A 12,270-nucleotide genomic window follows, 5' to 3' on the forward strand; every position below is an offset into this window, starting at 1 on the left:
GAAGCCAGGAGCACGGATGAGCACCGATGAGCTGAGCTGCCTGCAGCTAACTGGGAACCACAAGAAGGAAGAGCGAGGGTCCTACCTTCCAAGAGCTGACAGTCGAGAGTTACTAACGCGAGGTTTTTTCACCAACTATGAAAATTGTCTGACTAGAACAACTCCAAAAAACTGACAATCCCTCGCTTTGCAAAGGTCACGTAGGAATATTCTTGCCATTGATGATCTCATGTCCGCCAGTGGTTTTGAAAGTAAATAGAGGTTGCATACCTTTGTGGCCACCCATGAGCAAAGGTAAGTATGCAAGAAAGAGGCATCTCCCTTCTGCTGAGAGAACCAGATGGGGTCTACAATTTAATTGTCCAAGGTCATGTTACTGAACAGGAAGCATCAGGTGGTCATGCCTGTGCAGGTGCCTCTGGGCTTCCAGTCCAAAAGGATCACCAAAGTGTCCTGGAATAGACAGTGGCTTCCAGAGACTTGGCAAGTGGCTGCTACCGAATGTCGTTTGCTCGTTATTCCAGAGTGGCAATCACTCAAAAGGGAAAAGCCCAGCATTCCAATAACTTTTTTGTTGAAACTTTATAGTCTCTGTTTAAAATATCTCCATGGTGCCCCTCTGGGTTATGAAACAATCAGATGCAATATTACTTAATAGCATCAAATGGACACTAGCAACTTACTAATTGAGGGATAATTGTTTAATTCAGGCAGCTACTACTTTTGGTTTCAGTACTTTTTTTTCTTTGGCCAGAGAAAAGGTGGTGGTTCTGCATGGTTTGGCTATTACCAAAAAAATTAAGAAGTCAGACTCACATCAGAAAAGATATTAGAAAAGATACATTTTATATTTGTGGAAAACAACAAAAGCGTGGATTATTTCAGCACCACCAGTGTTTCTGTGTTATACTCATGTGGCGGAGAATAAACACCGCGTGCCCCGGAAGTTTGGGCTTTGGGCTATCAAAAAAGAAAGCAAAACCTGCTCTCTCACCTCCTCGTGTCACTGACTGTTTTCTTTTGCCCCTTTCACCCTGACCCCTTCTTCTTCTCAGGGAAGGTGAGATTCAAATCTCTGGAGCCCCCCTCCAATGCTGTCAAGCTGCCGTTCAGTGCTGTTCAGAAATAAGGAAAGAAATTTGACAAGAAGCCACCCCACATCTTGGCTGCCAGGAGAAATACCATCTTTGAGGTCATGCCATTCATGAAGACATTTTTATTAGTGTTTTGTCCGTCTATTTTTCTGTTGCAGTCTCAGTGGAAGACGTGTGGTCTTGCTCGTGCAAAACCCATCTGGAGAGAATCCGTTCTTTCTTCTCCACGTCTTTGCTGCATTTCGGCTTCCCCAGCTTCCTTCCTCACCTGGCAAAGCTGGCTGGCTCTGGACGTTTTGCAGGCTGAAGAAAATCACTGTTTCGCCTCCAGCAAGGAACAGAAATGTTGCAACCCTGACTCCTCCTCTAATGAAGAAAGAGTGAACAAGTGCACTTGTTGGGCTTCTTCTCCCAGAGCCTCCGGGCTGGGGGAGCCAAGGCTGAGATCCCGGGACACCCCCCGGTTGGGCTGGGCTTCCCGCCCGCCCGCCCCCTTCCATTTGGGTCTAACTCGCTCCTCTCCCTCTTTCTGGATTTTACCGGCTGTTCCTGAAACAGCTTTACACACGATGGATCTCCACGTCCTTTTACAGGAAGTGCTCACGGACTGAGATGGCAGACTTTGCTCCCCGGCAAAAGTGAGTACCCATCGCGGGCTGAACCGAGAGCCCAGGGGTGACGGGGGATGGTGCGGGCGGCGCCGGGGCCGCGGATTCGAGGCCGCGTGCGGGGAGGCGAGCGCGGGCTGCTCCGGAAAACGCCAGAAACCCGGCGGAACCGCCCGGCGGCAGCCTGGCGGAGAACCGGGGCTCTGACAGCAGGGAGGTCCCCTCTCAGAGGAGCTAAAAATACTCTATCCGCCCCCCACCCCTGCCGCTTTTACAACTGCACGCATTAGTCTTTATAAAGGCATCTTCAGAAGCACCCTTAAGAATGAGTTTCGGCGTGACTGTGGGATTCTCAGAAGGTACATTATTTACATCAAATTGAAAACAAAAAAACTAGCGGGGAGGGGGAAGGGGTTCAGACAGGTGATGCGCCGACGGCGGGCTTGAGGATTCTACCAGCAGCACCAGCACGCGCCACGTCCCGGGTATCCGGCGTGCAAAGTTGAGCGGTACCCGTGCTCACCCGAAAGGCGTGGCTCCCTCCCCACCAAAAAAAGGCAGTGGGAGTAGTGGCAGGTAAGCAGCCTCCTGGCTGTCATCCGGAGCCCAGCCGAAGGGAGGCGGCCCGACCTCAGCAAAGGAATTCCAGCTGCAGAGGCAGCTGCGGGAGCCGCTGGAGGGAAGAGGACCAGAGAGGAGAGGAGAGCGGAGAGGAGGGGAAGTCAGGCAAACTCAGGTAACTGGGGAGCCAGAGCGCTGCCGCAGCGAGGGCTGGAGTTCCAGCTCTTTGAGTGGGAGAAAATCCTTTTAGTGGCCTCTACCTGTGTCCTGGGCAAGCAGCCACGTTGCCCTAATAACAAGCAATTTAGGATTTTCGATGACTGGCCTTGAAAATGGTTGCAAAACAGTATTATTAATCTGGAGGGATTCGTTTGTTTTCATTCATCAACCTGGTTGGCAAAGATTTCCCACCCGAGTTTCATGCTTCTTGGTCGGGGGAGTGTTGCTAATCCCACCTCTGCCTCTGGCTGTGCAAACTTGGGCAAGACACTTATGGTCTCTGGGCCTCATTTTTCCTTGCAACATTTAGGGCAATGTGTATATATATATATATATATATATATATATATATATATATATACCACGAACATTGTATGTGTGCATATGTGTGTGCAACATTTAATGCAATATATATATTGCCCTAAATGTGTGCATATGTGTGTATACATACACATCTACTATATTTATATATATATCATTACTTATATATGAATATATGTAAAATTAGTGGGGCAAAAGTGCTGCAGAATAGTGTAAGAAAGAAGCTGATGAAATTTTAAATTTCAGTGGTTCTTAAAAATTGGGGCTCATAAGTCCTTTTGAGAATTAGATATGAGTCCTCTCCCAAAGGAGCAGGGGGTGGGGAGGGGGAATATTCTTATGCAATGTACATAAAGTTTTGAAAGCGATCCCTGGGGGTTTTTGGACATCCCCTGAAGACCCTGCCTGAACCCCAAGTGAACATCCCTTGCCTTCCTTTCAAGGGCCTGCATCAACCTTCCAGCCAAACCTCTGCAGAGCTGGGCTGGCTGTGGGAGTAATCTGGCAGGCTTCCCTGGGGGTCTGGAGTCAGCCGTGCTGCTGAAGGGAGAGCCTTCCTTTCCTGAGTGAGCTCCCGGGACGCTGTTTCGCAAGGGCTTCACCAGTCTCTGCCTTGTGGGGAATCCTCCTTACAAACTCTTGTAATGACTTTCCTAAGGTCATAATCCTGAGCCCTGGAGTTTTCACTCCTACAAACAGCACTGGAGAACACCTACAGAGGGTCGCTGTCTCAAAAAAAGAGCTCTTCTTGTCCCCTAGCTGGATGTCAGACAGTGAGACCAAGGCTTGGTTTTGAAACGAAGTGCTATTTTGCTCCCCGATGCATAGTAGGAATAGTAATGGTCTTCTTTGGGACATCTGCACTTTTCCTTTAAGGTACTAGGGACTCATGCCTCGTGGGACCTGGGTCTTCCATTGGCAATGCCAGCAAGGTGTAGCAGAGGACACAGGGAGCTTTGGAGCCCAACAAACCGGCTTCAAATCTTGGCTCTCACAGTTCAGGCAAGTCACTGAACTTCTCTGAGTCTCACTTTTCCTATTGGTGAAATGGGGAGCAATACTGCTTTCTTGCACAGTTGTTAGGAAAATGAAAAATAAAAACTGGAAATGCCTAGTCTAGAGTCAATGAGAGACTGCTAGTATTGATATTAATGTGAGGTTATAAGTTAGTGGTAAATAGACTCCTGCTTTTTTAGAACAGTTTACTGTCTCCTATAGGGCTTACGTCAGCAGTAGAATGAGTAAAATCAGTCCTGGTCGAGTTATTCTGAAAGATGAATGGTGGGTTCAGAACACAATGTTGGGTTTACTGCTTCACCTTTGTCAAGCAGAGCGTTCTGTGCCACCAGCAAGTGAAATGTGTCCAGACTGGAGTGGATTCTTGACCCTTTCTCTGAATTCTCTTTTGGCCCATAATCTTGAATACAAAACAGCTAGATCTGTGCCTGTGGCTACAAGCATCTCGGTATGGAAACTGGAGAAGTCTGATGGCGGCCTCCATCTCCAGATACGCCACACACTGTCTCTGTAAAGAGAAATGTCTCCGTTTCCATCTTTCTCAGCTCGGCACAGATTTAATCAACCCAGCTAATACCCTCTGTCTCTCTCCGTGGTTCTGGCCCCTCAGCTGCAAGAATTGAATGACGTAGAAATGGGGGAAAGAACTATCAGGATCTTAAAAGGAAAATGCATCCCTTCTAAGTAGCCATTCCAAAGATCTATCAGTATATTCCGGCAAAGCATTCTTGAATGCAAAGATGACAATATTGATACCTACTATTCACTGAGTCTTCAAGGTGTACTAAGCACTTTCCTACATTCCTTCAATTAATTCTCACAGTAACATCGCAGGGTCTGGATTAGCACTTAAAGCTTTACAGATATGGAAACTGAGGGTTAGAGAAATTTACATGACTTGCCCAGTCTGCATAGCTGGTAAAAGGCAGAATCAGGATACAAGCCCAGGTCTGTCTGACTTTGACACCCACTCTTGTTCCAGACTCCCTGCAGTCAGAAAGTTTCATCATGCTAACTGGGTCCCAACCTAGTTCTTCTTTCGAAGGGCAGGAATAACCAAATCCTTTGGGTGACTTAAGTGGCGTGAACGTACACTTTGCATGTGATACACATCAACAGGTAGCGATAAAATCACCTGTGGAGAATAATTTTCCTGCCCCTTCCCCAGCCCAGCTGTTAGACTCAAGAAAGACAACACTCACCCCCAGCAGGGGAGGCTGGCTCTCGGCCACTGACTTCCTGAGCAATTCGTTTAGGTCAGAAAGAGCTCTGAAAAAAAAAAAAAAAAAAAAAAGAGCTCTGGAATTTTCATTCTCCATTACCTTTAGAATCAGGACACTGTTTATTTATATTTGCCTCTGTGTGTTGAGCATTCTTTCATTCATTCATTTATTCCACAAATACTTACTGAACTCTGAATAAGACAGACAAGGCCCTAGCTCTTGTAAAGCGGCTATGCTAGAGAGATGTATAAGAGACAGGTGAACAAATATATAAATCAGATAATTTCAGATATTGATAAATGCCATAAAGAAAGTAAAGAGAGGCTGGGGGCTCAGAGAGTAACAGGGCTTGGGGGCAACTTTAAATAGGGCAGCCAGAGAAGGTTTCCATAAGAAGGTCACCCTTAAACTTAAACCTGCAGAGTAAGAGGAAGCCAGCCCCATGAAAATCTGGGGAAAGGCTGCCTTAGCAGAAGAAACCTTGAGGGAGAGTTCTGGAAGTGAATAAATGAAACAGTAGAGCCTCAAATACAATGCAATAGCCCCTTAGAAATCAAGTCGAGTTTTATAAAGGAGAAATCACTGTTTGACTGCCTATTATGCTATTCTAGGGTGTTCTCTGTAATTTCTGCCTAGTTTATTTAATCTTCTCAGCATTCTGGTGAGTTAGCTACTCTGTCTTGATTTAATAGTTGAAGAAACTGAGACTTATAGAGGGTAAGCAGCTAGTCCAAGGCTATAAAGCTGGTATTTGAATCCCACAGTCTGTTTTGCAGAAAGTTTACCAAACTTTTTGCTAACACAGCATGTGGCCTTTGAGATCATCTCTTCTAGGGGATAGCGAAAGAGCTAGCAGAAAGAAAATATCAAGTCTATTAGGTAGCTAAATACTGCCAGTAATTTCTATTTGATGTCCCAGTTTCCAGTCAGCATGTCTAAACCTGCACTGCGTAGTACGGTAGCACTAGCCCCATGTGGCGACTGACCCCTTGAAATGTGACTGACTCGTGCAAGCTGAGATGTGCTGTAAAACCCGTACCAAAAAATACATGTCTATCTCATTAGTTTTTATACTGACTGTATGTTAGAATGGTAGTGTTTTAGCTGTAGGGGTTTAGTTGAAATATATTATTAAAATTAATTTTCCCTGTTTCCTTTCAATTTGTTTTAATGTGGTTAGTAGAAAATTTTAAATCACATATGTGACTCGCATTATATTTCCATCAAACGGCACTGCTATAGACGAATCAGTTGACAGAGATAGGATAGGGAATTTTTCCTCCTTCTTCTTAGCATAACTTTCCCTTTATTCTTGGCTAAGGCTCCTTCGCATGTCTATCCCTTAAAACAGTTTCTCGGTGAAACAGTAGACAAGAGAAAAAGAGGTCCCTCTGTGTCCTCCCTCACCCTCATTAGTCTGCTGAGTGGGTGATCATTCAAAGCCCACTACCTCATGCCACTACGGGATTTGATGAAATAGACCCAGTGGTTACTTTCATCACCAGGGTCCATTCCCTTACCCAGGCAAATCTGAAGCTTTCAAGCATTCTATGACCAAAGGGTCATTTTGAACCTGGATATACTTTTACCATAAAATCATTTCCTAGGACAATGTTTTTGTCATTCCGAGACTTTGTAAAATCAGCCTGGCAGACAGCCAGGGTTTCATGTCCGTGTGCGAAGATCATTAAATAAATTATCTCATTGGGGTGATAAATGTTTCCCCCTCTCTGTGCTTTCGTTTAAAACAGCTTGAACAAGATGCAGTCCAAGTTTCCAGAAGGGCTGTTCCAAGGACATCACAGAAGGCCATTTTGACTTCTCCTCTTGTCCACTAGCTAAGGTGGCCTTGAATATGTCAATGCAGTGAAGATATGATTGGTTTGATGTATTCCAAAGGGAAGAACGTGCAGATTCTGGGGTTGTTAGGGGAAGCCTCTGGTCTGGGGTGTCAGAGGCCTGGATTCGACTTTTGTCTACTGGTTTGTATGTTACCCTCACCTTCATTCCCCCAACAATCTTGTAGAAAGGTCAGTTGATGAGATAATGCCATAGAAGATGCTAATAGAGAAATGTACAATAAAATGATGGGCTATGGACTGTAGACATTTGCTACAGGGAAGAATTTCCCTTCTGCAACTTTCTGCAGGGTATACAGGCAGACCTAGGAGATATTGCTGGTTTGGTTCCAGACCACTGCAATAAAGCAAATATTGCAATAAAATGAGTCACAAAATTTTTGGTGTCCTAGTCCATATAAAAGTTATGTTTACGCTCTACTGTAGTCTATTAAGTGTGCAGTAGCATTATGTCTAAAAAGCACTGTACATATTTTAGTTAAAAAATACTTTATCACTAAAACATGCTAACCACCATCTGACAAGGCAATTTGTAAAAAAAGAAAAAAGAAACCCAAAATATCTGCAAAGTGCAATGAAGCGAAGACCGATAAAATGAGGTATGCCTGTACAAGATGCTCTTTGAGATAAACGAATGGCATTTGTTTCCACTCGAAATCTAAATCTTGGGGGCAAATAGCAGTAAGAAGCTGACAGGAGCGAACTTTAGTGTATCTACCTCAACAGTAATATGTATTTTTCGGCATCTTCTAAGCCAAGCGGTCTGTGCCAGGCTCCATGGGGAAAATTTAAAAATCTTAAAACAAGGTCCTTGCACTGGGGGAGCATGTTATCTCTCTGGGAACATGGGCATAAACATGAAATACCAGGAGCAATGTAAGATGAAATTTTCTAAGTGTTACCTGGACGCTTAGAAACGGACAGTTAGAGTTCGGAGATTCCAGAGGGCATTGTGCCCCCAAGCCCTAAAGTACATTGAGAAAAACAAGGTAAGAGATGGACATTGAAGGGTGTAAGGCTGGGCTGTAGACCAATGGACATTGGGGGTAGGGGATGGTGGGAGGAAGGCACTCCAAGTAAGGAGATGAGCACACCTGGCCTGGTGATGAAAATGTGCCTGGAGTGTTTAGTGATGTGAAAAAGGACAGTTGGAATCACCAGGGAAGCTTTTAAAAGTTATTGAGGTTTCCAGTCCATTCCAGAATTTGCATTTAAGAATGGGGCCTGGGTGCCAGTGTTATTGTTGTTTGTTGTTTGTAATTCCCCAGAATATTCTAACATGAAGCCAGAGTTGAAAGTGACCTAACAAAAACACAAAGTCTTTGTCTTGTCATCATGGACAATAAAATTAAAAGGGTAATATTTTCAAGGGAATGAAATGGACAATTAAGATGTATGGTCTTTATTTTGCAGGAGTTTTATACACACGAATGCAGTCTTTTTAATTCACAGACAATTGTTTGTAGTGATTCTGTCGACTTGGATGTTGTGGCTGAATGGTGTAGCCAGCTGCCCACTCCTGTACGCTGTGTGCTTTAGGGGTGCCCTTTAGTCAACCCTGGCTAAGTGTGAGGCGATGGGTATCTCATAGCTCTTTGTATCCACCAGGCTTTGTGTAGTCATTGCAAAGGGCTTCATTATCATGCCCATTAGCGCCCACAGTAGCTATTTTTTAACAGTCTGTAACCTTGCCTCACCTTTCCAACTTTACAAATTGGGAAATGGAGTTTAATTACTTGTCTTGGGCCTTGAGGCTTGCTGGCAACAGAGTGAAATGAGGATTCTCAGCCACTGAATTCCCCGTATCTTAAGGCGTGTGTGCCCCATCTCCTGCTGCTGTTAGAAAACTCTGTACTTAGCCATGTTATTTCTTCAATGAATGAATGTTACAGATCAGTAGGTGAAGGATGACTAGTCTGCCCCAGCTGGCAACACTGTGATTATAAGTGTCAGCGGCCCGCAGGTAGCTGCAGTGGTCCCAGGAGCCGCAGCCCTATCATCCTGGAATTCAAGTGAAAGCGTGGTCAATCTTACCCACTCTTACCTGTGGGAAGTGAAGTCTCTGTAGTCCCAGAGCTTTCAGGCTGTTCTGATTTCTCTTCTCTGAAGCTTCGGTTCACTGAAAGGATGATGGGTTTTGTTACACGCCTAAAAAAAGAGAAGAAAGCCCAGCAATTTTTACAAGCTGCCTTTTTAAAGAATTCCGTGTATGTCTTAACTTCTGGGTTTACTGCCAATGGTGAGGCTGGGAGGTCTTTATGAAGGGTGATGGAACAGAGCTAGAGTCTTAGCATTGCATCCTCCTTAGGACATGAGGATAGGGCAGTTTTGTGCCATTCCAAAATGGTTATTTTCTTTTCTTTCTCTGTCTTGAAATCCATTACTGATTTTAAAACAGTTTCCAATCTCTTTAGCTATAGCAAAAAGCAAGCCTGTAAAGCAGTGGTCCTTGACACTGACTGCACACGAGAATCACCTTAGGAGCTTTAAAAAGTAAGGCTGCCCAGGCCTCATCCCTAAACCCATTAAATCAAGATTCTGAGCATGGAGCCTGGGTATCGTATTTATCTACAGTTCTCCAGGTGATCTCCGCTAAAAGCTGACCTTACTTCTCAGCTAAGGTCCAAATCTTCATGACTTATTTGTTTCTTCTTCTGCCTTGTTTTAAGTGTCATGGACCCCAGAGAAGCATTCAAACCGTATTTTCATTGGGTAGCAACTTCATCAGTCTACTCTTTGGAAGCAGGATTTCTAGCATAAAATTGAGGTTTCTACCTATATAAACTAACTCCATATTCAGAGTGGCGCTGCATGGCCTCATGACTAAAATTTCTGTATGTGCAGTTTGGAAATCAAGTTGCCAGAAGCTTGGAAGATACAGGTTAAGCCTCCCTGCCGTCCATGTGTTAGATTTCCCAGTTGCCATGTTGGTATTTAGTCACCTAACGCTTGCTTTCTGTCTCAGCCATTTTAAAGCCAGATGACTCCATTCCCGTTCACACCCTTATTAAAAATATAATTACAGCAGTATTCTCTGTTATTGGGTAGACTTTATTAGGTGAATTGGCCAAGAACTAACTAGGTTGTGTAAAACTCTCTCGGTCTCAGGAAAACATTTGTGTTGCAGAGGCCACCAGCCTCAGACCGGGCTAAAGGAGTCATGAATCTGGGTTTGGAAAGAGCCAGTTACAAGTCATACTAAATAGAGAAGAACTTAGGTTATGGAAGGTGATTCTAGAATCAATCTGAGAATAATTATCCAGGGTCCGGTTAAGTCTAAGACGCCAACCCTTCTCAGAAGGTCGTATGAATACCCAAAAGTAACCAAGTTCTTGTGCTAGATGTGGGGGGAGGGGGGAGGATGGACCACTCCACTTCTCTGGAGTGCTGAGATTGCAGGATTAGGAGATGAGAAGGTGTTAAGGAGGTTGCAGAGGGAAGGATAGGCAGAGGTCTACTCTTAGCCAAACATCATGGGCATCGGCAATTGTTATTTGCTCAACTAATATTTATAGAGGGTCTGCTCTGTGCCAGGGACCGTTACAGGATAAAGTGATGATGTTCTTGTTCATCTGAAGTTTACATTGCAGTGAGAGGAAACAGATATCCATACTAAGAAACAGATAAATAAACTAAAATCACTTAGTGCTATGAAGAAAAACGCAGTGAGGTAAAGGGATCAGACCAATGAGGGCTGCCTTCAATAGGTTTACAGGAGTTGCCCTCTCTGAAGAGGTGGCATTTGAGCTAGTACATCAGCGTTGAAGAGAAAGCCACGCAAAGGTCGGGAGAAAGAACCAGGCAGAGGGAACAGCAAGAGCAAAAGCCCTGAGGTTGGAAAAGGTTTGGCGTGTTCAGGAAACAGAAAGGAGACCGGTGTGGCTGGACACTTAGGGAGGAAGGGATACAGTCAGACAGGAAAACAGCCCTGAGGGCCCGAGGTCATGCATGGAATTAGGATTAAGTGCTTTAAGGAAATCACTGGGAGCTTTTAAGTAGGGGAGTAATGTGTCTTACACTGCATTTTAGAGGTCTCTCAGGCTCCTATGTGTAGAGTGCATTGTAGACTGGAAGCAGAGGAAGAGCTTGGGAGGCTGGTCAGGAAGTCCGGCAAGAGGTGATGCTGGGGCAGTTAAGGGGTAGCAGTGGGTAGAAGAAGTGTTGGATTCAGGATGTGGGGGTAGAGCCAGCATGGCTTTCAGATGGATAAGGCCAGTGAAAGTGATACCAGACCTAGTCCTGTCTGAGATCATTGCCCCTGCCCTGTCTCGACTTGGGCCACTGGTTTTGAACCAAAATGGAAAAACATTTAGTGTTATTTGAAAACATGGGGGATTTTGGCCTTAACCTATTTAAGCAGGGAAAAAACCAAATTCCTGTCCAAGGAGAAATTCCTGTTTGTTGTTTTTTTACCTCCTAACCAGAAAAATTTCATCCTGTCTCATTAAGACTGTTCTGATGGGTTTTGATGTTTCTGATTAGTGTGCTTTTTGTAAGTGCTGGAAATGTCACATTCACATTGCTAGTTTATCTCTTTTCCGAGTATTTTGACTCTTGGGCTATATTAACTGAGCCCTTCATGCTGTAGGACATTTACACGTGGTCTTTTGCAGTTGGTCAGTTTCTCCATATAAACTCTAACATCATAATAGCAAGCATTTAATGAGCACTTACTATATATATCAAGGCATTGTTTTAAGAATTTCACGTTTTAACTCCTTTATTCCTCCTACCCATCCTTTAGTTAGTGTCCTTATTATTATCATTTTATAAAAGAAGAAACTGAGGCAAAAAATAGTTTAAGTCATTCACCCAAAATCACACAGCTGGTAAGTCGCAAAGCCAGGTTTTGAAAAGAGTCTGGTTACAGAGCTTGGCTGTACCACTTTCCATGGATCTCCTTTTCAGTCTTTCCTATATCACTGAAGCTGCCACTTCGGAATTAAACTTGTTTCTCCTGCAAAAACCTAAAGGTACCACTAGGGGGCACTTCAACTGAGCAGGGCTTCCAGGAGTGGGACTGCTGGGGAAATAGCATAATTCAGAGGCTGGATGATCCAGCCGCCTCCAGGAGGGCCTCGCATCTGAACCGCCTGCCATCTGCCAAGGTGGAAGGATAAATGCCCACCAAGGGAGCTGGCTGGACAAAGGTGCTGACACTAGAGGACACTTGAGGAAATGCTCCCTCTTCTCCACACCGCCTCTTCTGCCCACTATGCATAGTTCCTGTAGTTGTACCCACCTACCTGTCCCCTCTCAAAGGATGGAAAATACCAAAGTTACTCAGTAAGCCCTGCAGCAAATTCTAGTAGCTCTCCAGGTCATCTGAGGCTGGCCTTCAGAAACTAACCGAAAAGGAGTCATTAAT

General features: G+C 44.6%; 1 protein-coding gene across 6 annotated transcripts in view; it reads left to right on the forward strand.

Annotated features, from left to right (window-relative positions):
• Nucleotides 1–1,144: 1,144 nt before the first annotated feature.
• The window catches only part of PRLR (prolactin receptor), a 169,140-nt gene continuing 158,014 nt past the window's right edge, over nucleotides 1,145–12,270 (forward strand). For 2 of the 6 annotated variants that reach the window (XM_027092697.1, XM_027092696.1), the window contains exon 1: nucleotides 1,145–1,732. The gene's annotated coding sequence lies outside the window, so the exon portion shown is untranslated. The remainder of the gene's footprint in view (nucleotides 1,733–12,270) is intronic. The other 4 variants (XM_027092700.1, XM_027092699.1, XM_027092698.1 and 1 more) reach the window with 3 other exon arrangements.

This window comes from Aethalodelphis obliquidens, unplaced genomic scaffold, assembly GCF_003676395.1.
Source record: "Aethalodelphis obliquidens isolate GAN/ISIS:26980383/991018 unplaced genomic scaffold, ASM367639v1 scaffold80, whole genome shotgun sequence".
NCBI lineage: Eukaryota > Metazoa > Chordata > Mammalia > Artiodactyla > Delphinidae > Aethalodelphis > Aethalodelphis obliquidens.